The sequence below is a fragment of the Mauremys mutica genome, chromosome 9 (genome assembly GCF_020497125.1).
Source record: "Mauremys mutica isolate MM-2020 ecotype Southern chromosome 9, ASM2049712v1, whole genome shotgun sequence".
Taxonomy (NCBI): Eukaryota; Metazoa; Chordata; order Testudines; family Geoemydidae; genus Mauremys; species Mauremys mutica.
In genome coordinates, this window is record NC_059080.1 from 94,807,710 (window position 1) to 94,833,050 (window position 25,341).

The 25,341-nt window shown below is 39.6% G+C and overlaps 1 long non-coding RNA gene across 2 annotated transcripts in view; it reads left to right on the forward strand.

Moving 5' to 3' along the window:
* Positions 1-25,341, forward strand: part of LOC123377697 — an 81,752-nt gene that overhangs the window by 4,194 nt on the left and 52,217 nt on the right. The window contains exons 2-3 of one of the 2 annotated variants that reach the window (XR_006582281.1): positions 2,077-2,140; positions 16,278-16,481. This is a non-coding gene — a long non-coding RNA (uncharacterized LOC123377697). The remainder of the gene's footprint in view (positions 1-2,076; positions 2,141-16,277; positions 16,482-25,341) is intronic. The other variant, XR_006582282.1, reaches the window with a different exon arrangement.

Here is a 25,341-nt window from a genome sequence, read left to right on the forward strand (position 1 = left end):
TTTCTTCCATAATAAAGAGAATCTTGACCACAATCAAACACTCTTGAACACTGTGGAAGTCTGAATCTGGATTTGAACGTTGTGACCCAATCCCTCTCTACTCTATGATGATCTCCAGTAGAATCTCTGAGGGCTGGTCTACGCTTAAAAGTTTTTCTGACATAGCTGGCATGGTTAGGAGTGTGAGGTATATTTTGCTAACATGGCTATGTGGCCAAAAGCCCTAATGCAGACACAGTTAAATCAGCATAACTGCACTTTTACCAGTATAACTTGTTTCATTTAGGGATGGTGGAATAACTATACTGGTGTAGGCTCCAGGTTTGCTAGTATACGAGTGTCTACAGTAGCAGCACTTTCCCAGTATAGTATATTGATTACTTTAAGCAGTGAGGGGCTCGTAGTTCAGACATGACCTTAGTTATGGCTAGGAAAGCGGAGAACTGTCTTTATAGCCCCTGTTAGCATCAGCCAGTTGAGGGCACCAAGACTGCAGTCAGATCTATGCCCAGTGATCAGGTGGTACATTTTCAAAACATTCAGAAAGTGTTCACGTAAAACCCATTGCTAGGTTTTATTTAATAACCTCCTAACCCCCACGCTCTCTCCTCCTCCGCCCCGTGTTCCTCTAATGTCTTTTACAGCTCTTGCTGCACAGCATGAAGCCTTAGCGCTGTATTCATCAATGACTCACACCCTTGCTTAGGGGCCAATTTTCATAGAAGCTATATAGGAAAATCTTGAAATGCACCTCTCCCATGCAGTGCACAAAATGATTTTTGTATTCATTACTATTCTAAAAGAACTTGTTGCCCTTTGGAAATGTTCAGTTATTAGTTATATGTGTGTGTGTTCGTGTGCGTGTGCAGAGCTTAGAGGCCACGTTTGAGTGCTCTAAAAATAAAAATGTATCATCATTATTATCATTGACACTAGTCAATTGAAAGGTAACTACAGACCTGGTTAAGTTGAGTGGCAGTAGGAAAATGCAGAGGAGTTAGGACTGATCTGGTTTAGGTTAACAAATAGACTCTTAAGCACTAAACTTATTAAAAACCATCCTCACACCTGATAATGATTAGCATCCTTGTCAGCAGTTTTAGGAGGGAAGCCAAAGACTGACTATAGATTGAACTGCTCTCTCACCACTAGAAATTATTCTTCAAGGTAGAGGTTAAAGCACATTTCTGAAGCAGTGAGGGGAAACTTACTTCTTTCACTAAAAAAGCCATGTGTTAGAATTTACCCACCCAAGCACTTAACCCTTGCTGACGACCGCATCATGAAAATGGTTAGCCATAACAATATTTCTGATAGATCACTTTTGACAGGGAGGGCTTTCTGTATTAAATAATTGTAAATCACAGAAAAATAGTTATTTATGCAGAGGTGGCTACCTTACCGCAGAATTACTTTTAGCAATTTTGGGGAAGAGACAGAGAACTTGATTCACCACTGCTTTGCACAATGTGTTGTTGTGTACACCTGTACAAAGTGGGCCTAAATCACCACAGCATTAATCTAGTTACTCCTCTATAAACAGGTATCAACTGGAGTAATACAATGGTGATTTCTGATTGGGTTGCATTTGACACCTACTTTGCACTGGTATAAATGACAATGCAAGTACAGTCAGTGAAGAAATAGGCCCTGGTTGAGATAAAGACTGATACATCATGTTTATCCAGAGTAGCACTGGTGTTCATGTTCAGTAATTCCATTTATTCAAACACCTTTATTCATAGTCTAGACAGATTTGTAGAGTGTTTTGAGATTCATTAGCACTAATGTGGCATCTTCCAATAAAGAATCTCAAAGCACTTTGTAATCATTAATTGGTTAAGCTGTACAATATTTTTGTAGGTAGAATACCTGATAATTCTACCCTGAAAGTGAATCTAATGACTCACCATAGGCTACACAGCAATTGTCGGATGCAGAAGTAGATCTAAGTTTCCTGATTCTCAGTCACATGCTTTAACCACTCGACTATGTTGCATCTTGTGCTCATTTTAGTTCCAGTATTTCAGGTTGTGATTATAAACGTAACAATTACTTTTTCTGTTTTTTCAACAGAATGAGAGACTTCTGATTTGGGATGTGTCTGACAGAAATTCATTTCTGTACCCAGGCTGCTCTGGTGAGTTCTTCTGGGACCTGTGTTACAAAGATCTTTTGGGATTTATCTATATACGTTCTGCTCTTTACCTAAATGAGTGCAGCTACAGCAGCCTTTCTGCTTGTCCGAACAGTTTCCTGCATTTCAAAATAGCCAAAGAAGCCGCACACTATTCCTATTTATTTGTATTACAATAATATCTAGAAGTCCTAAGCCCCATTTTGTGTACATACAAATAGCAAGATAGTCCCTGCTCCAATGAGCTTAATATGTAAATAGACAAGACATATAATGGGTAAGGGAAAAGGGAGTATTATTACCCTCATATTATAGATTGGAAACAGAGAACTTAAGTGACTTGCCCAAGATCACGCTGGAAGTCTGTGGCAGAGCAGGGAATTTACCCCCAGTCTCCTGAGTCCCAGTGCAGTTCCTTAACCACAAAAACATCCTACAAAAGAAAATGAATGGGTTAAGAGGGTGAAGGCTGCTTTTGTAAAATGCACAAATCAGGGGTAAAATAACCAGCTATCTAGATATTTTAGTCCCTTTGAACAGCAAACCTACACCTACCAGATATACAACTTTAATACTGAATTATTGCAAATGGATATACTGAAAGTTAATGAAGGGGAAACATAGGGTAAGGCAGTAAGGAAGCATGCTGTATGATAGCTTGTCACAGTTGAACAGTGTGTACTGTAATTTTGTGTGGAGAATAAAGCCTGTGCTATTATGAAGCTGGATTCTGAACCCTGCCAGGCTAACGTAGCGAATGTGCATCCCTTGCATGTGGCCCAGGAAGATATAGTTTGCCCTTCTTGGCTCTCTTGCTGTTAACATTAAAGGAATTGAAGGCGATGCTGCAGAGAGGTGGGTGGGTTTTGTCCTCTGAGCTGCAACAAACTCCACCTAATACCAGGGTAAATTTCCAGAGAGTATTATTTAGCCACTGCCAATCACCTGCTTCCCAGCACAAGTTTGCCTTCCTCCCCTTATGAGCATACTAGGAGACAAGAATTATTACTTGCTATTTACTTTGGGAAACAAATTGTGCCCTATATGTGAAAGTAATTGCTGTTGTGTTGACGATGTAGCTGGTACCCAGTTATTCGATAACATAGTATGTCCATCCCATATAGAATACAGATCATTGTAACGGGCTCTACAAACCCCATACTGAGCATAGAGGAGGGAGGAGAGTCTCTTTTGTTTACAAGCAAGCAGCTTGATCACAACCCCACGCAGTTGCCAGAGCTGCCAATCATGGAGGAAGGCACCCACAGCTTCAACCAACAGAGGAAACAAGGCCAGGGGAGAGTAAAGAGAAGAAAAGGGAGGCAGAAAGACCTGGGACAGAAAAGGGGTGACAGCCCTGCCCCACGCTGCCTCCAAGAAAACAGCCAGGAGAGTGAAGTGCTGACAGGGCTGAGTGAAGGGCTGAAGGGAAAGAGTGAAGGGCTGACAGATTTAATTGGAGTGAGGGTCCAGGAACCGACCTAACTGAGAGCAAACTAAGGAGAGTCAGTCAGGAGAAGCTGAGACCCCTTGAGAGACCACACTAGGAGACGATGACAGTCATACATGCATTTAAGTCATGAATGCATTTTACCCCCATATATAGCATGGCACAATCAACCAAGTGGGGGTTGCCTTCCTGTGCAACATCAAGGATTATCTCCTGTCAGAGGCAGGATGCCAGACTGAATGGACAAATAATCTGATCTAGAGTGGCAAATCTTGTATACCATCAACACCAATTCAAATGGTTTTACTCATTTGGACATGATTGAGCTGGGAGGCTAGTGCTTTCTATAACCATGATAATGCTGTATCATACTCTACAACCTTAGTCCAAATAAAGGATCATATCCCCTCCCATATTTCCAGGGAATAGTAATGAAAGGGGTGCAAAATTCATTCCTTTAGGCTAAAATCTGACAAAGAGAGGCAGTGTATTATCAAGTCCCTTACCCTCAACTATCTTCCTACATATCTCTGTGAATGTGGATGTACGCCTGGATGCTGCGGGAGGGGGCATGGCAGGGTGGAGGGAGAACCACCAAGACATTTTCTACAATAAAAGCCATAGGGATTTTCCCTAGTTAATTAATGTTTATGTAACAAACAGTGGCTGCACACATACAGACACTATGGTTGTCAGTGGGGACTTTCATCACCCAAAGCACATACCCATATCACTTGCGTTAAAGGAGCAATTGATTGTTAGCAAATATCAGGCTGGCCCATAGTAGCATCCCACAGAAGGAGCCCTGATCATATGTTCTAAGCCATATGATCTAAGTCTCTTGCATCCGACGAAGTGGGCATTCACCCACGAAAGCTCATGCTGCAAAACGTCTGTTAGTCTATAAGGTGCCACAGGATTCTTTGCTGTTCTAAGCCAGTGTGTTAATCTTATGTTAGATTATACCTATCCTTTCCCTAAATAAAATTAAATTAAACCCTGAATCAAACAAATGATATGTATGATCATTGAGCTGACTTATACTGCTTTATTTGTACAAAATACTCCTTCTTTGCCTGTATTATTGTCTATTTAGATTGTAAACTCTTCAGGGCATGTGCAATTCCTTCTTACCTCTGCAAGGTATCACGTTCACTCTTGGCACCTTGCAAATAGGGCTAATTTTTTCAGAGGTACTAAGCACCCACAGCTCCCATCGACTCTGAAAATCAGGCCTCTAACCAACATTAATTAATTTACAGAAACTCCTTCTGCAGGCTTTTAAATCACCTTTGAAGGAGGTGCAGGATAGGCTAGCCCAGGGCAGGGAGGCTGAAAGAGTCATGGTACCATGAGGAGTCTGAAGATTACCACAGAGTTTCTGGGATCTCCATAGAGAAATAATTCCTGTATCTGGTGAGATTTATGGGCTAGAAAAACCACACAGCTGACCACTCCATGGCCAAGAACCTCCCAAACCAAGCATAGGATGCAGCAAAAACTCTGCAGCTATAAGGCAGTAAATTTATGTGTTCATGGTTTCCTCTGTATAGTATGCAAGGATGGCTCTAGACCAGGGGTCGGCAGCCTTTCAGAAGTGGTGTGCCGAGTCTTCATTTATTCACTCTAATTTAAGGTTTCACGTGCCAGTAATACATTTTAAGAAGGTCTCTTTCTATAAGTCTATAATATAGAACTAAACTATTGTTGTATGTAAAGTAAATAAGGTTTTTAAAATGTTTAAGAAGCTTCATTTAAAATTAAATTAAAATGCAGAGCCCCTTGGACCAGTGGCCAGGACCCGGGCAGTGTGAGTGCCACTGAAAATCAGCTCAAGTGCCGCCTTTGGCACACGTGCCATAGGTTGCCTACCCCTGCTCTAGACCAAATGGTGTCCCAGACAAGGAGCGTCTTCAGCATTTCCCCCCCCCATTTGTTAAACTTTTGAATATCTTATTTTTATTGCATTTGCAGCCCATTTCACAACTTTGATGCATGATTTGCATGCATGATTTATCCCTGTCATATAAGATGATAAATTTTCACGCTAGGATCTGTAAATCTGTATTTATTCATACCATATATAAGCAAATAAAAAATTAATTTCCTCTAAGCTTATAGAAACTTTTTAATTTTAGCAATAACATGTACTAACATCAAGAAATTGAACTGTGCACCAACATTGGACAGTAGTAAATATTGTTACAGTAGGTGACAGACTTAGACTGTTAACTCTCGTCCTCTAGGTCAAAAAGTCGCTTTTCTCGCCTTTGCCCTTGCCAAATGAAGCACAGTGTCAGAGAGATTTTCAAGCGATAAAATAGCAAGCAATGTCAGTCTCTTGTTGGTCATTGTCGATCGAAGATACGTTTTAGCGAGCCTGAGCTTTGAAAAGCTGCGTTCACCACTCATGACTGTGACCGGTAGCGTGAGCATAAGCCTCAAAGCTATCCACACATTAGGAAAAGTGTTCTTCAGCTCTGCATTATGAATGAATTGGAGAACTTGGAGCAGAGAGTGCTTCCTGTGTTGCAAAACATCTCGGATGTTGTCCAATTCGACACAGAGGTCTTTATCATTGATGTCCATACATTCCCCATGTGTTACCTCTGGTGAAGGTTCATACAATTGTTCAAAAGTGTTTTCCTGTCCGCCGGCAGATTATTAAGGTCATTCAAAACTCCCCAGGTCTTTTTGTGGTCCAAACCTTTCTTCAATGGGCACTCGAGCAGTGTTAATGAGCAAGCAAAAAAACTCCCTCTTGAATTTTTCTTCTGAGCTTACCATCACCTCATTTCTGCCCTCATAACCAAACTGTGTCTTCTTCTGATGAATATGAGTTTCCTTGAAGACAGGCTCAACTCTTACGTTTTCCACCATTTCTTTGGCAGTAATGATGGCATCTTCAAACCGGTTGTCTCTGTAGGCCACAATGAAATCAAGGTTTCAGAGCAGCAGCCGTGTTAGCCTGTATACGCAAAAAGAACAAGAGTACTTGTGGCACCTTAGAGACTAACAAATTAGATTTCTCATCAAAATAGGAGTGATCGTGATGTTCATTGACTGAGTTTGTAATGCCTTGCTTACAATGTTTACTTGGAACAGGCTATCATGCAAAGCCACAAGTGAGACCAGAAATTTGAAGTCAGTGATCTGGTTTGCCAGGCTTTGCACCTTATGTCAGATTCTGGCCTTGGCTTTACTCAACTGTGCCAGTTCCATCAGGGCGCCAGAAACTTCAGTCACTGGGTACCTCACTGGTCTTATGCTGTCAATGAGACTCTCCCAGCAAGTGTCACTTAGCGGCTTCACATTCAGATTTGTAATATCATCCATGAGGATCTTCCACCTGATAGTTGAGGCTGAAAACAGGATGTATATCCTTTGCAGTGAAGAGAGATAATGAATCTAAAGAATACGATGCTGTATCTGACTCAGCCAGATTGTGGGAATGGCAGCCACAAGGCCAGAAGAAAACTCTTGGGTTCAGTGCAAGGATCCTTGCTTGGACACCACTGTTTCTTCCCTCCATGTTCTCACCATTGTCATAGCCGTGGCCACAGCAGTCTTGAAGCTTTATTTTATTCTCATTCAAAATGTTCATAAACAGTTCTCATTGATTGACCGGCAATGCCCTGGTTCTTATACACCCGTGAGGGCATGACTGACTACATTCTAGGAGGTTCAAGGAAAATGTAGTTCTCACAAAGTCTGGAAGGTTCCACGAGATTCTACAGTGCTCCAGAACATTCTAGGAAGTTGTGAAAAAAGAAACTACATACGGAATACCTGAAACATTTTACTTCAAACATTCTATTTTCCCTTTTGTCGCTAACAACAAAAACAGCACCGTAAGCCCGGTGCTGCCCAAGCCCAGCACACCAGGCACTCACATGGGTCACCTGCCCCTAAATCTGTCCCTGATATGACCAATGTCTCTGTTCACCATTCTGTCTAGGGAAGTGTTTCCCTCTCTCTCCTCTTTTATTCAGTCTTCATTGGCAGAAGAGTTGTAATCCATGATATTTAGAGAAGAATAAAAATGAGATGCAAGACACAATATAAAGAAGGTCATTCTTATTCTAGCTCTCAGGATAAAAGGCAAAGCAGGTTTTAATTACAAAATGATACATTTTCCCATTCAGTATCATATCTCCTCTCTTTATACACTGAGTAGCTGGGAGAGTCAGTTTTAAAGACTGTTTCTGCTTTCAATCCTCCTGAATCGTAGCTTGGAATGAGATGGTGTTGCCCTCCCCAATGATCAGCTGGATATGGTACACTAGTGACTTGTCTTGTGGGAAATGGGATAGTCAGCAAATTCCTGAAGCAATTGCACAATAGTTTCAGGGTTTTCCTGCCTTTTACCAGCTTATTGGGTTTAGGTGTCTTACTGCAGAGACAACAAACCTTGTAAGAAAATGGCAAGGTTAAGGGTAACTTGTGTGGCCATACCCTGGTGTAAAACAGGAGTACCTCAGTTGAAGCCAATGAAGTTATATGTGTGTGAAATTGATGTAAGAGGAGAATTGGGCCCATAATGTAAGGACATAGCTATCCCAAGTGTAACTGAGTCCTCAAGTGACTGCAACCGCTCAGATCTGGCTGAGCCTTCTATGTTTGCGTCCCCTGGTTAAGAACATAAGAATGACCATAATGGGTCAGATCAATGGCCCATATAGCCCATATCGTGTCTTCTAGCAGTGGCCAACACCAGGTGCCCCAGAGGGAATCAAGTGATCAAGAAGAGGTAATCAAGTGATCCATCCCCCGTCGTCCATTCCCAGCTTCTGGCAAACAGAGGCTAAGGACACCATCCCTGCCCATCTTGGCTAATAGCCATTAATAGCCACTGATGGACCTATCTTCCAGGAATTTATCTCGTTCTTTTTTGAATCCTGTTATAGTCTTGGCCTTCACAACATCTGACTGATTGGTAATGCCCTTTTCTCTTTTTTGAAATCACATGACTTTAATAGAATGCTCGATGCTTGTTTTGGCAGGTTCCCCATTAAATGATCCAAGGTCCTTGGACAGTAGTTAGTTGTTTGTTTCTCAGCAGTTCTGTTTCTTGTGGAAAGGACTTGGCTTTCTTCCTACTGGCACGTGAGAAGCCCGAGATTGCCCTGTGTTGTCAAGGCAACAGCATTTGCTTGGGCAGCAGCAGGAGAAAAAGAAGCAAGAACATCCTCCACAGGACCAAGTCTTGTCCAGTGTTATATGAGCATGTGACCTAGACCATTCAATATGGCCAGCACCTATTTATGAGTTAGAAATGGCAGAGACCACACAAAGATTTGGTTAGTGTGATGGAGTATAAATGCTACAAAACACCATCTAAAGTATATGCAGATATGTGGCACAATTGTGCCTTCGCTTCAATACACTTGCTATGCTGTGTAAAGGTAACAGTAAACAAAGGTAACAGTAAAGAAATGCCTCCATAAATCAAATGCTTTTAAATAATTTTTCTCAGATAGTTCTGTTCACTAGATATTCTTTCAGTCTGACAGTTTTATCATTATCCACAGCTCCAGAAGAATTCATGTTGATCTTTGTTATCCGAATCTCAGTTTTTATGTTGTTCAGCGCACTTCCCCTCAATTTCACAATTTGTTTCTCATGCTGGCCAAACTTTTTTTTTTTAAATGGGCCAGATTCTCAGCTGGTATAAATTAACATAGCTCCATTGAAGTCAGTTGTGCTATGCTAATTTATACCAGCTGAAGAACCAGGTGAGTTTGGTGTAGAAAAACCGCTTTTCTGGCTCTTGCCAGATCAAGACCACTAGAAATCTAAATTCTCTGTTTAGCCATCTAATAGGAATGGCACATGCACACAGTCCTGCAAAAGTGCCTGCAGCAGCACTCAAAGGCAGTAGATCCTGGGAATTGTTTTACATTTTCAAAAAAGACTTGCAATATTTCTGGAATCTCTCCTGGCTGCTCAGTCCATAACTAGAAAAAAATTGTGCCTTTTTATTATAATTGGAGTAATAAATGCATGTTCTCACAGTGATGTGATAAACCATAATTCTCTCATTAGAAATTAAGTGTCAGTATCTAGAGTTTATTAATACATCCAGTCTTATAACAGTGAGGTCAAAAGATCACGAGAACTGTGATTGTAGGTGTTGGCTGGCAGTTCTACACTCTTAATAAGATCCTCCATTACAGTCTTCTTGGCTGGCATAAACTAATAGGTCTTTTCTATTTCTAAATGCCTGCCTTCCCATATTTGCCATCTTAATATTTTATTATACGAATAGCATAGGGTGACTAGATGGCCCGATTTTCTAGGGACAGTCCTGATATTTGGGGCTTTTTTTAATATGGGCTCCTATTAGCCCCCGCCCCCTGTCCTGATTTTTCACACTTGCTGTCGGGTCACCCTAGTATAGCAGTACCACACAGCATATTGCATACTATTGTTCAGTGTTGCATGACTGTTATTTCTTTCCTATCCTCCACCAGTACCCCAGGGCTATTATTTTATTTTAATAATGTCTTTGTTTATTAACATTTATTCATATAGCAGCAGCATGTTTATGGTCCTTCACAAACATGACTCTGACCCAAAGTGCTTTCAGTTCAAGTTAGACAATCTAATTTTTCCCTCTCCTCTTTCTCCTTTCATTTTGTTGGGAGTCTTCTATTTAGTCCCATACCTGTAAAAACCTAAAAGATCAATAAAACTTTAATCCCGAAAGAACTCCCAAACTGCTACAGAGTGGGGTGCTTATAGAGACTTTGGGCCCAACTTAATATTGTTCTGCATTTGTGGAGTTATTGATGCCAATGCAAAGTGGGTATAAAATACTACCCAGTTACAGTGGTAATGATTTACACCCATTTTGTGTTGGGGCAAAGGACTATATAAACTGGAGGGTTATTGTGAAGCAGGTCTTTTGAAATATATTTCATTGGTGGTATCGGGCATTTGTTAGAGGTTTCGAGTCTAGAAGTAGTCCAGATTAAAAGATATAAAATCTCTTAAAAATTAAGATCTTGGAAATGTGTCTCAACATGGACAGATGCATAAAACAATCTCTTCCCAACATCTCAGCAGAAATATCAGAAATCCTATTCCGATTCTCCTCCATGTATTGTGGTATATAGATATATATAAGACAGAGGAAAACAGCAAAACCTTTCGAATAGACTTGGTTCTGCTGGGAGAAAGAATCTGCTGTCTGACTGTAATTCCATTCCCCATCTCCAGCCTCTCTCTACACTGGTTGAGCCTCACTGCTTCTCCAGTGCTTAATGCACTCCCAGCACAATGGAGAGAGGCCAGGGGCAGTATGGTGAAAAATCAAATAAAGCAGACAAAAACTTGACAGACTCACTCCCTCTAAGTGTCACAATATGAACTGGCCAAGTGAAAAATAATGGCTATTATCCTGTCTCATCAAATGACTTAAATGAGTTACACCCTCATTCAGAGGAAGTTCTCTGGACTGTTTCCATGGGCTACTTGTGTAATTTGCTTGGTAAGATGAGGAAGGCAGTTTTCTTCAGCTAGTGTAGGCCTGGTTTTTCTCTGGACCCCAGTGTAAATCAGGAGTAACTTCACTGAAGTCAGTGCAGTTATTCCAGTGTCAAATAGATGTTGGTGAGAGCAGTACCAGGCCGATTAGGCAACTTTGCAGTTCATGAACTGTGCCCATGATTTCTTCCACTTACATTCCACACTGGTGGGTGGCTCCACAAATGCACTGAAGTTATGCATTTCTGGTAAAGTGCCTGTTTGAAGCCATGAAAAAAATGGCTCTTAATGTATGACTTTGTGACTGGTTATAACTTTAGTCAACATGCAGGACTATGGTACTTTGAGAGTCTGCAGCCAGTTACCTACTTCCTTCTAAGCAGCCATTTGGCTGGCAGATGTCAGTATTCTAGTAAATAGTACTCAGAAGGTATCCTTTCAAAATGTTTTACAAACACTAGAGCAGGTGCAAGGGAGGTAGAGAAATGTACATGATTTCTCACTGTGCCAATTATAGGATGCCTCTTGAGCCTCAGGGGGATTTAACTAGATGGCAAGTAGCAGTGTTACCATTGCCACCCACCTGCATTAAGTTTCCTACTATGGAGGAAGCAGCTTAATTTGGAGCTCCATGGATACCAGTTGTGGATACCAGAACTGGATGCACTATTCCAGCAGCGGTCACACCAGTGCCAAATACAGAGATAAAATAACTTCTCTGCTCCTACTCCAGATCCCCCAGTTTATGCATCTAAGGGCTTGTCTTCACTACTGAGGTAAATCGACCTAAGTTATGCTATGTGAATAATGTAGCTGGAGTTGACGTAGCTTAGGTCGAGTTACCCCGGTGCCTTCACTGCGCTGCATCAACGGGAGATGCTCTCCGGTTGACTTCCCTTACTCTTCTCGGAGAGCTGGAATACTGGGGTCGACCAGAAAGCCATCTAAATGGATCCCTGCTGCATTGATTGTAGCAGCGTCGATCTCCCCTTAGTGAAGACCAGCCCTAAGGATTGCATTAGGCCTTTTGGCCACAGCATCACACTGGGAGCTCATTTTCAACTGATTATCCACCACAATCCTCATCTTTTTCAGAGTCACTACTTCCCAGGATATTGTCCCACATCATATAAGTGTGGCCTATCTTCTTTGTTCTTAGATGTGTAACCCCTCTGCTAGGTTGAAATGATAGCAGCAAGGGCCAGGTTCAATACATAGGGGTCCGTTCCCCACCACGTAATGCAAACCAGCTCGAGCCCCCACCCAGTGACCTGGGAAAATCTTACACACACCCCTGGGTGCCTCAAGGAGGCAATACTTCCCCTCTCGCAAGCACAGACTCTTGGTGTAGCAGAAAAGGTTTAATTACATAAGATAAACAACAAGCATTAAATTTGGAAAATACCTTAACTAGAGTTCATAGGTCAAACCGTGAGCAAAGACCCACCCCAGCAACTTGGACCGTGTCCTTCTCTCTGGGCCCTTGAGTCCAGCAACCCCCCAAATCACCCACAGTCCCAAAAGTCCCACAATTCAAAAGTCTCTGTCCTGGGTCAGGCAGCCCCAGAGTTCAAGAGTCTCTTTGCAGAGGTCCCCCTCCCCAGCCTAGGTAGAAAGGGGCACCTTACGTGGTTCGGGGCCAACTGCCCTGCCTCTTCGTGGGGTTCTGCTTCCACTAGTCATCCCCGCACACAGCTCAGCTCCGCTTACTCTGTGGGCTGCTCCACTCTGCCAGCTGCTCTGGTCCACCAGCTGTCCTGTGATTCGCTCCACCCGTCCTCACGAGCTGCTCAGCTTCATTCACCCAGTGGCTGCACAAACTGCTCCACTCCGCTCTGCCAGTATTGCTTCAGGCTCCCCCACTCATTAGCACAGTGCTCTCAGCTCAGCAAGTCCAGCGCTTCAGTGATTTCAGCTCATAGTAGGGGAGCCCCAGTACCAGTGAATTCAGCTCAGTAACCTGCATCTAGATTCTTAAGGGAATCAAAAATTACCTCTGACATTCCACAGTGGAGAGAAGCATAGGTGGAACTGGTGCTTCTGGCTCACACACAGAAGGAGCCTGCACCACCAAGTACAGATACCTGTCCCCAGCCCCTCTCTCTCCAATGGGTTTTGGAACCCATGTCCCCCATCTAGCAAGCGCTATCCTGCTGACAATGAAACCCCCCATCACAAGACAATTTTGTAGTTCCCCATTTACCCAATCAGGGTGACAACATTTCATTGCTCCTGCCCCAATAACAACGAAATTGGGGGTCCCACAGCTGTGAAAATAATCATCCCATGCTGCTTTGCGGTATGCTAAGTGGGGTGGGAGTGCCAATGCAAATAACCGAAACTTCTTTCCGCACTCCCCATAATTTACCACCAGATGTCAGGGTGGGGCTCATCCTGACTCTGCTTACAGATGTATATTGTTTGTTTGTTTGTGCCCAGTTCACCAAGCAATCCAGATTTCTCTGTATCAGTGATCTGACCTCTTCATTATTTACCACTCCCCCAATGTTTATGTTATCTGCAAACTTGATCAGTGATGATGTTATGTTTTCTTCAAGTAAAAAAAGTTACACAGTATAGGGCCAAGAACCAATCTCTGCAGGACCCCACTGGAAATACTTGTTCAATGAAGATTTTCTATTTACAGTTACCATGTTAATTTTATATAGTTCTGTTTTTTTAATCAATATGTCATGTGCTATCAAGTCAAATACCTTACAGAAGTCTAAGTATATTACATTAACTCTATTATCTTTATCAACCAAATTTGTAATCTCATCATAAAATCAAGTTTGTTTGTCAGGATCTATTTTTCATATACCCATGTTGATGGGCATTAATGATATTACCCTCCTTTAATTCTTTATTAATTGAGTCCTGTATCGGCTGCTCCATTATCTTGCCTGAGTTCAATGTCATACTGACAGGCTTATAATTACCCAGATCATTTGCTTACCTTTTTTCCGTATTGCACAACATGAACTTTTTTCCAGTCTTCTGGAACTTCCCCACTGTTCCAAGACATATTTAAAATCAACATGTATGGTCCAGCAAACTCCTCAGATAGCTCTTTTAAAATTTTAGATGCAAGTAGCTGCTGTTTAGCATCCTCCTGAGATACTAGTGGAAGGGAAGGAGTGTTACCATCATCATCTGATGAGACTGTGTCGTCTGTTTCTCCCCTCCCCCCATGCAGAAAAGAAATATTTGTTGAACACTTCTGCCTGTTCTGCATTATTATTGATAATTCTACCATTTATATACCATGTTAGGATTATATTTGTTCTTAATGTACTTGAACAACTTCTTATTGTCCTTAACTGTGCTGGTGATAGATTTCTCCTTTTGTCCCTTTGCTTCCCTTATCAGTTTTTTTACAATTCATAGCTTCTGATTTATATTCATTACTATCAACAGCCCCTTTCTTCCATTTGTTTTATCTATCTATCTATCTATCTATCTATCTATCTGTCTATCTATCTATCTATCTATCTATCTATCTATCTATGCCTTCACTTTCCCTCTAAAGCAGGTCAGTTTTTTAAGCAATATAGCCTTCTTCCTCAATTATGGCTTTTTGGTCATCTAGTAAAGTGTTTTTAAACAATTCCCAATTATCATTCACTTTTTTGGATTAAATGTTTCCTCTCAGCTGATTTAGCTCATAACTGTTTTCATTTTTGTGAAATTGGACCTTTTAAAGCACCAAGTGTGTATATATATATATATATGTAGAGAGAGAGTTTGGATTTTATTCTGTTTCTACATTATAAATGTGAAAGTCATGATCATTTGTACTTAAGCTAAGATACCACCAATTTGTAGTTCTGTGATCAGTTCCTTTTTATGTTAGAATGAGGTCCAATACATAATTCCCCTGTGTTGGTTGCAACAATTTTTGAGTTAGGAAATGGTCATCTGTAATATTTAGAAATTCCAGGAATGTTTTTGTACTGGCAGCATGAGACCTCCAGCCTATGTCACTCAGATTGAAATGCCCTGTGGATCATGCAGCTTTTTCCCCTACATATTAAAGATAGGTGCCTAAGGAGCCAGTCAATTTGTTCCCTAGTGTGATTTGATTGTCTGAAGCAGATACTAACTAATACCCCAACTTGTGCTTTATCAGTTAGTTAGGACATTGATCCTTGAGCATTCAAGATAATTTTCTTCTGAGTTACAAGTGACTCAGAAACAGGTAATGCCATTTTTGATATAAAATAGCACTTCCTCTCCCCTTTTGTGCACTTGATCGTTTCTAAATAGATTATAACCATTGATTTTAACATTCCAGTTATGCAAACCATTCCACTAGTTTTCGGTAATACCAGCTAAATATAATTTATTCTCATAAATGAGCAATTGCAGTTCTTCCTGTTTGTTACCCAGGCTCCTAGCATTGGTGTATAGGCAGTTAAAGAATTTCTTCTCTTCATGTCCTTAGGTTTTTTGATTAATTTCTTTATCAATATCTTGATTTTGTGGTAAATGAGTGCTGCTATCTCCTCTCTTTTTACTATCCCCTTTTGTTATGCTCTGTACACGAATCAGTATTCTTCATTCAGGAGGCACCCTTTGGATTTTTTCTCGTTCCCTTCCTTCTTTTGAATTTGGATGCACATACAGCCAGAAGCTGATCAAACTGATAAAAGAGACCAAGTCCTGTATCATACCCACTGTTATACTTTCTGCAAATGCACACTCTACATTGTCTAAATAAATGATTTAAAAAAAAAACAACAAATGAATATATGAGTGGGAAGATTAATGAAGGTTAGGAACTTTGAAGCCAGCAAAAAATTTTGATTCTATGTCTAGGATGCAGTTTACATGCATCTGTTTACTTTAGGTCATAATAAAATAGCATATATTGTTCACAGATGCAAATAGTATTACATCTGTTGTTTTTCCTTTTCTCACCTTTGTTCCAATGTGGTTGAATCATATTTCTCTGCACTGAAGAACGCCTGTTGATGAAGAGTGAAGTACATGACAATAGATTCAAAGCCATTAACAAACAAATATAGAATAGTGAGCTTTTCAGGAAGTGGTAAGAGAAAGATGTTGTTTTTTTCTCTGGCCTTAGCTGAATGTGAGCTGCACTTCTATGCAAACAGGACACAGTGATATTTTTAGTATGTTATGTACAGATTACTTTGCTATGTAAAATTCTCATTTATTTCTGTTTTTGTTTTGTGACAGTCTTGTTAATTCAAGCTGCAGTGTGCTGATCACTAGGGAGCAGAACGCTTTGCCATGCTGCAATGCATCCTTCAAAGTTTGTGAATTTGTGTCAGTTTGCCCACTCTGCTCAGGAATCAGCACAGAGCTATCATGAGCCCCAGGTAAATGCTCCCACTGCAGGAGCTGACAGAGCTATTGAAGCCAGATGTGCACTGAGTGATGGTAAGATTAAATTAATCAGAGTTTTTCACAACGTAAACTCTAGAGGCGTACAAATAACTATTTACCTGCTCCCCGTGTAATCCTATTGACTTTGGTTGAGTTGCTCCTGATTTATCCTGGTATAGATTAGAGAAGAATAAGGTCCTATATCTTTTTTGTTTGTTTGTTTCTTAAATCCTGAAAGATCTTAGGAGCAAGGCTGGGTGATGGGAGGGGAAATGGGATTTAATTCTTCAGTAAAGACATGGAGCTCTACTGATGTCTCCTTCTCCTAGCACATTGCCTCCATCAGGAGCCTTATGGCTGTTAGCGGTCATTGGCATTAATGATAGTGAGCATCACACTTTGCATTAAGTTTTTGCAAGCTCAGAATCCTAGTTTTGTTTTGTTTTTTAGTATTGATATTAATTCAATTTAGCTCCTTCCAGTGCTGGTTGCTTGAAGAAGTCTTTTCCCAACTTTCTATAGCTCTGCAATTGGTCAAACTGGTTCTTTATTTCTCAGTGCTAATGGGAATTTAAATGATATGTGTATTTGTATCAGGACGTTGGAATCTGTATCAGTGTGTGTTTTATATCTTTAATGCACCCAGTCTATTAAATACCTCCTCATATTCTTCAGTAGACAAGATATACACCTTAACCATCTGATTTTATAAACTGGTCTTCTCCTCATGGGACACATGGAATTCCTCCAAGTCTATGTGCATGAATGCATTTTGCTTTTATACATCTTTGCAGTTTGTACTGAAAGGATTTGAAGCAGTCCGACTGTGTTCAGTTCTAGACTCTGCCATAGACTTAATGTGTGGCCTTGGGCAAGTCACTTAACTCCTGTTCACCTTAATTCCCCATCTGTAAAACTGAGATACTTTCTTTTGTCTGTGTTGTGTAGTTAGACTGTAAACTATCTCTTACTATGAATTGTACAATGTTTAGCAGAATGGGGACCCAATCTCGATAGTACTGTAATACACAGTAATAATAAAAGCAGCATACTTTTGCAAAATGGTTGTTTAATTGCATGCAGCATTACATCACATCCTTTATGCTGGATACTCTTACGTCGTAAATGCATCCATATTTATTGCAAATAAATCTGTTCTCTGCTGTTTGCTTGCCATTGTATTGTGTTTCTGTGCCTTAGTATGGATTTTTAATTAGCGGGACTTCAGTTCTTGCTAACACTTTCATTTGGGGCAGCATAGCTTTCACTAGTTCTAGAAATATCCACTGCTTTTTTGTAAGGTGAAGTCAGTTTTCTCGATAACCTTGCTTTGATCTGGGTATCAATTTTTAACAACAAATAATTTGGTGTCCAATTAATTCTTCTGTTAACTATTCAGATTCTCATGATTTAGTTTTATTATTTAAGTCCCTAACATAATGGTTAATGCTCTCAGCTCTTAGCTTCTTTCTTGTCAAAAATATGTGCTTTTCCTAAGTGACATTCTTGTGTATATCAAAGTATTCTTGGACATTTTTGAATGACTTTTGAATGCAGTTTGCAGTTCTTTTTGTGCTCCTACTGGAATATATTGCATATCTCCAATATCTCTGTGCCTGCTGCAGTAGCAGTATGTTAAAGGATTTACTCTCTTGGATTTCTCTGCAATATTACTTGTTTCTAGGAAAACAGCAGTTCAGCCACTATCTCCTCCAGTTTCTGCCAGGTTCCCTTCTAGGCTGAGGGATTCAGGCTCCATTCCCCTCCACATATTTAGCTTACTTGTCAGATATGGTAAGAGATCAGTCTTTATCTCCTGGCATTAGTCATATGACATAGTCCCATGTTACAAACAGTCCATACCCTTGTCACATGATAGGGTGGTTCAGTCAGTCTCCAGTGACTCCAGCAGCCATTGTTACAGTAACAGCATTTCATTCTCTCTTATGCTTCCAGAGGAAAATATAGTCTTCAGTATTTACAGAGTCCTTTTTTTAAACATGGGGCCCAATCCTGTAGTTCTGACTCAGATAAAATTCCCAGTAACAATGTGTCTGATACTGCTCCTATTAAAATAAATGGATAGATTCCCATTGACTTCAATGAAGCAGAATTGGCCCTAGCTAGGAAGTTGTGGGTGTGGAAGCTTGTAGGAAAAGGGTCTTGAATTCTACTGAAAGGTGACACATTTGATATATTTCACAATTATCATAAAGCCAATTATTGTGGCTTGAATGTCCATTCTACAACCATATTTAATTTATTCTGCAATAATCCACTTCCTCAAATTAGCTGAACAAAGAAAAGGTTGAAGGGTGACTTGATTACATATTAGTATCTACATGGGGACGAAATATTTAATAATGGGCTCCTCAGTCTAGTAGAGAAAGGTATAACGTGATCCAATGGCTGGAAGTTGAAGCTAGGCAAGTTCAGATTGGAAATAAAGCAAAACTGTTTAACAGTGAAAATAATTCACCACTGGAACAATTTACCAAGGATCATGTTAGATCGAGCCTCCATTATTGACAATTTTTAAATCAAGATTGCATGTTTTTCTAAAAGATCTGCTCTAGGAATTATTTTGAGAAATTCTGTGGTTTGTTTTATACAGGAGGCCAGCTAGATGGTCATAGTCGTCCCTTCTGGCCTTGAAATCTATGAATAAACGTCCATCCAATTAATGACTAATTTTTTGCAAACCTGTGACTGTTTTAAGGGTGTATACCATAGTCCTTATTCAGGCAGATATCCCACTGACTTCAATGTGGAGTTTTATCTTCAAAGAGTTTCCCCTTCAGTAGGAAATTGTGTAAGTAAAGAGAGCAGGATCAATCCCATATTTTGTACAGACTTGAAATCAGGAATAAATGTGCAATAAGAATATGACAGTGGCTCTAATTCTATTCACAGTATTTTTAACTGTTATTAATTAAACCCTGAAAATCAGGGATTTAATGGAAATTTTGACAGATCTTTAATTATAGCATTTCAACAGTCTAATACTATAAAATGTCCTCTACTGGGTGCATAGGACATGCTGTACTTCAGAGAGTGTAGGAAAAAGTCATGGGTTTTCACTTTGAATTTAAGGTACTTTTTACATTTGTGTCATGCTTTCCAGACTTTAGGATCTCATTGCTGATTGCTACAGCTGGGTGAGCTATATAAAGAGAATTATTTATTTAACCCTTTTTTCTGTTCACAAATAATCAGCAATCAGAGTTAGATTTTTATTAATTGATTCATTGTTCAGAATTATTTGACCGGTGTTTTACGAGCATGTATTTCAGCCTGTGGATTGTGGAATGGATTTCAGCCAGTGCCTAGTACAGTGGGGTTCTGGTCCATGATTGGGACTCCTACGTGCTATTGTAATACAAACAGAGGAAATTTTACATTTACATTTTACTGAGGAAATTCATTGCTGTATAGAGGACCAGCACAAAGTCTACATACCATTTATGTCCCATGAATGGCCTCAAAATACAGCTTACGTGTGTGTGTAGTAACTGTTGTTGTGTAAGACTGTGGGATGTGCCTGCAGAGATCTAACATGACAGTAGGGTCTGTGGACTGCAGGAAGTGAACAGAGAACTGTGGACAACAGGCTCCTGTCACTGTGCTCTATGATTTTTACCAAATTATTTTTTATTTATATAAACTTGATGTACTTTACTGAGAAAAAGACATTGTGCTGATCCTCTTCATGGGATGAATTTCAACCTCTTCCATTGTTACCAACTCTTCTGATTTTATTTCAAGTCTTGTGAAATATGGTGTTTTTATTAAAGCCCCTTCCAGCTCTTGGATTCATATGAATATGGGAGAATCTCATCTTTCATTTAAAAAGTAAATAAATTTTAGACCGGGTGGATATGGAGAAAAGCTAGAGAACGTAACTTGAGTGCTGACTAAAGGCTCAAATGTTGGAAGGCAAATATAAAGAACCCAAAGTGTATTTTTTTTAACTCATGATTTTAAGCCAATCTCATAATTGTGCCTGACAAGATTTTTGAATGCTTGAGGATGACAATATAGCTTTTGTGTCACTGGTCAGCTAAGTCACATGGTACTGTTTCTGCACTCTGATTGGGTAACTGAAACTTGAGCGTGTGAGATAGTAAATACATTATAATGTGGTGTGTTGTAAAGCTTTTATTGGCATGAGTTTGAGAGGTCCATATTACTCACAGAGATAAAGTCATCCCTGTGTTATAAGGGTTTCCCAAAACTCATGAAACTTTAATAACATGCCACCTTATTAGAACTGTATATGCACATTGTTTTACAGTAAAACTATTAGAGAAACTGTTCTACAAATGCCTTTTCCAGCAGGAAATGGCAATGGAAAAAATAAGAGTGCTGAAAAATACTGTATCTTACATTTCCATTGCATTTTCTGTCCATGAAGCTGAAAGCACGTTACAAACAATAATTCATTAAGATTTACCAGATGACTGTGAGGTAGGGTATTATTTATTCACATTTTCTAGAGATGGAGAAGCTGAGGCACAAGGAGGTGCATACAGAGATGCTTGCCCAATGTCTCATGACAAGAAAATGGCAAAACCAGGAATGAAACTAGGAGTTGTAACTTTTAACTCCTTGCTCTGATTATTATACCACATTCCTCCTTTTTACAAGGTATAGAGGGCCAGATTCTCCTTTGGCGTAAATTGGTGTCATTCCCCTTAAGTTAATGGAGCTACAGCAGTTTATACCAGCTGAGAATTTGAAGCCAAATGCTCTCTATAGAGGTCTAAAGGAAACATATACTTTATGCTTCATCATTCTCTTTAAACAGCAAATGTTATGGTTCATTAATTTTAATAATTTAGAGCCTGATTGTGCCATCCATGTTCACATTAGGCCAGATCCACATTAGGTATGAATCAGTGTAGTTCCTCTGACTGCAGTAGTGTTGCACAGATCTGAGCTGAGGATTTGACCCATAGAGTAGTATCTTATGACACAAGTAGTCCTATTAAATTCAAAGGAGCTACTTACATAGTAAAGTGAAATATTCAATAGAATCAAGCTCTACTTTATTATGCTATGAATAACGGACTACTTAGCATTAAGAAGCATTGTTGGGAATTAAACATTTCTGTTGTTCTTCAGTGACAATGATAAGGGTTTCTATACATGAGAAAGTTTCTAGCCAAGATCCTAAGAGCCCAACTGAGTGGCCCTTACTCACTCAGATTTGCACTTACTCACATGACTAGCTGTGTGAGGAAGTACTTACAAATATGGGTGAGGGCTACCCAATTGTACTTCTTTTACAAAGAAAGGTCCCAGCCATGCAGCCTCTGGCCCATATTCTGATATCACTTACACCAGTGTAAATCAGAAGTCATTCTGCTGAAGTGAAAGGCGTTATACTAGTACCTGATGTAAGTGGGATCAGAATTGGGCCCCTGGGCTTAGCAGGAATATTTTGCCTGGGCAGAGACTGCAAGATTAATGGGATTTATTTATTTATTTGTTTATTTGTTTATTTAACAAGCATTTCTCACAATAGTTGTTGGCATTATTACTCTTGTGCATAAAAACCTAAAATGCCAAAGAAGTTGTTTTAAAATAAAATAATGCTACATATCATATTTAAAGAGTGCAATTGGAGAAGGTATTTCTCCTCTCACAGTAATGGGATTGTCACTGCTGCTCAACACATCACAAGAAAGTTTTATCCTAAAAGAGCAAAATAATGTCATTAACAGAAATTAAACTTTAAAGTCACCATGAACTATGGACTTGAAAGACCCTCAAGAAACGAAAACGAATTGTATGTTGTAAAACCAGGAGGTCAAGTAGTCATTGACCAACCAAAAGCTGCACCAATTGCTTGAAATGTACAGTACTTTCAAATCCAATTAACTGTTTCAAGCAGACAGTCCTCATTTTTTTCTTTCATCAGGAAGGGAAATTTGCAATCATACATTCCAATGAAAGTTAAGTTGTTTTGATCTGATAATTGTCAGATGTATTTATCTTAATTTGTAAGTTTCTAATGCTAAAGCTCCAAGCTGTTCAGATATAACAGAAGTACTGGGAAATGAGGTACAAAATGCTGGAATTCAAATTAACCAATAAATATATTTTAATATATATCAGCAGGACTCTAGAGGATTCCATTAATGTTGAAAAATAGAAAGGATTTAGGTTAATTTGGTAAGAAGGCAGGTCAGAACGTTTACAACAGTGGCATAGAATTGTATAGAGATGCAAAATTTTTCAAGAGAGCAGAATTTTTTCAAAAACGCTGACTCTAGCTGTCATAGCCCTGCCTTGGTTAAATCCAGTGGAGAGATATGAGGACTTTCTAATTTGCTTTCCCTCTATTTTAATAATAGCTGTGCATAAGTAATTTATGAAAGGCCAACCAGGCAGTGGGCAACAGAAAATTAAACTCATTTTATCTGAAAGCAGGTGGATTTCTATATATCATTAGCATGCATAGAATTTTCACAATGTTATTTCTCATACTGATGGAATGTAACCAAATAATATGAGTTTTTTGCTTATGCACGAGTGAAATTTTTAGATAAAAGTGCCATCCCCAATGGCAATTTTCTGCAAAACGAAAACTAATTCTGCGAAGCTTCTTATTACTGGGAAGACTCATTTGGCTTGCATTAGAGACTGACATAAGTGACTTTAGGATTTTACTAACAGATTAGATGAGATGTGCCATATGCAGTAATATCATTAGAGAATATAGCAGCAGCAGCAGAAGAGTTTGTGCCACTTAAGGATACCGGCATGAGCAAATTGTTTTCATTTATGACAAGTTTTTGTATGATTTTGTTTTCCTGTTTTATTTTTGTTTCCCCTTGGCCCTCCTGAACATTTAAAACAGCTTGTATACAAATTATTCCCCACTTTATTTCACCTGCTCTTACTAAACCTTTTACCTCTGCCTTATTTCACCTCTATCATCTAGACAGAGGATAGATCTGCATTAAGAAAACAGCTTATACAGTGCTAAATCTGAACTCTAAACAGCTGTATTACAGATGTTATTCTAATATAAATCAGGGACGAGTAGCAAAACTCCAGTTGCTTTCTTTTCATTATCCACTGACACACACACATTTCTGGTCAATTCACATGGTCATCAAAGATATTTTTAAACACGGCAACAAGAATGTTGCAACTTTTAAAATTAGCCAAATTGATATCTCCCTTTCCCTATGCCATTATATTTGTAAGTTTAAAAAAAACCAAAACTATACCTGAGGCCTTTCTTTTGCAGTTACATCTTGTTTAACAAAAATAACATGTCACACAACATTTATTCCTGAGGCAAGCAAAGGAAGAGAAAGAAATGGTCTCAAGTTGCAGTGGGGGAGGTTTAGGTTGGATATTAGGAAAAACATTTTCACTAGGAGGGTGGTGAAGCACTGGAATGGGTTACATAGGGAGGTGATGGAATCGCCTTCCTTAGAGGTTTTTAAGATTAGGCTTGACAAAGCCCTGGCTGGGATGATTTAGTTGGGTTTGGTCCTGCTTTGAGCAGGGGGTTGGACTAGAACCTCCTGAGGTCCCTTCCAACCCTGATACTCTATGATTCTATAATATAATACAAATAATGTTTTTAAATGAAATCATGGGACTGGTCAAGGTAGTTTGTGGCAAGGTGAAACGTCCAATATTTCTTTATTCCAGGAGCAGTAACAATAGCTACAGGAGATAGAGGTTACTGGCCCTTTAACTGGTTGTATTAGTTTGTTCTTGTCTTTCTAGTTAGGAATATGTTTTGTCTGCATTTGAATTAATACAAAAAAAAAGCAGATGTAATTGTAGTCATTGGAGTGGTATTGATGTTTGTCATGTGACAGGGATATTATAACCCTGACCCATGTCAGGTGGTCCTGTTCAGCTATTCTCCAGCTCTTTCTTCAGTCTCTCATGTGTATCATACTTTTATTACAGTAGCTGTCTCTTGGTTTGCTGCAATAGCAGAGTTCATTCAGTATTCTTACTGTCCACATTCAGTATTCTTACAGACCTCTCCTTACCACAAATATCCTCCTAAGAAATGTGGAACTAAATTCCTGCTTTCAGTTATGGGCTAAATCTAGAATAGCTCCATTGAGTTCAGTGACGCTAATCCAGATTTACAATGCTGTAACTGGGCCAAATTCTGATTTGAATGTGATTGATATTCAGGACTTGCATGGGTTAAAGTGAACACAATGAACAGTAAGTAAGGCACGGTGGGCCAAATTCTGCTCTCAGCCTGGGATAAATGTAGAGAACCTCTACTGAAGTCAATGGATTTTCTCCAGATTTAGTGCAACGGAAATGAGAGCAGAATTTGGCCGTATACATGCTGATGTGGATTCAACTAGTGTATTAAATGATAATGATAATGATTTGTATTCATAAATTTTCAACCAGATAGATGTCAAAGAGCTTTACAAACTTTATTTTACAAGTTCACTGTCTAGTGGATCATTTCACCTACCACTAAAATAAACCCACCTCTTTTATGAAACTCAGCAAACTCTTTAAAACTGCACAACAACATTACATGGCAGCTCAGAAAAGGAAAGTGAAGAAGCATGGCATAGCCAACTGAGAGTGAAGAGGCAATTTGTAATAGGTAGGGAGAATGCAATTACTGGAATGTGATTATAGATTTATCTGTCTTCATACACTGCACCCATCACCATTTTATCTCAGTGCTTAATGACTAGCCCTCCTCCCTCTGGGACTAATACCTCAACTCATACAGAAAGTACCATGGGATTTTTAATGTCCACAAGTGGTCAGAAACTTGGTTTCTCATGCGTCTAGATCATTATTCATGCAACTTGTGAGAATAACTTATACAAGGGAAAGTCTCCCACGTCATCGTCTGTGATTTGTGCCAGTCTCCGAGTGCAGCCAGACACAAAAGGGT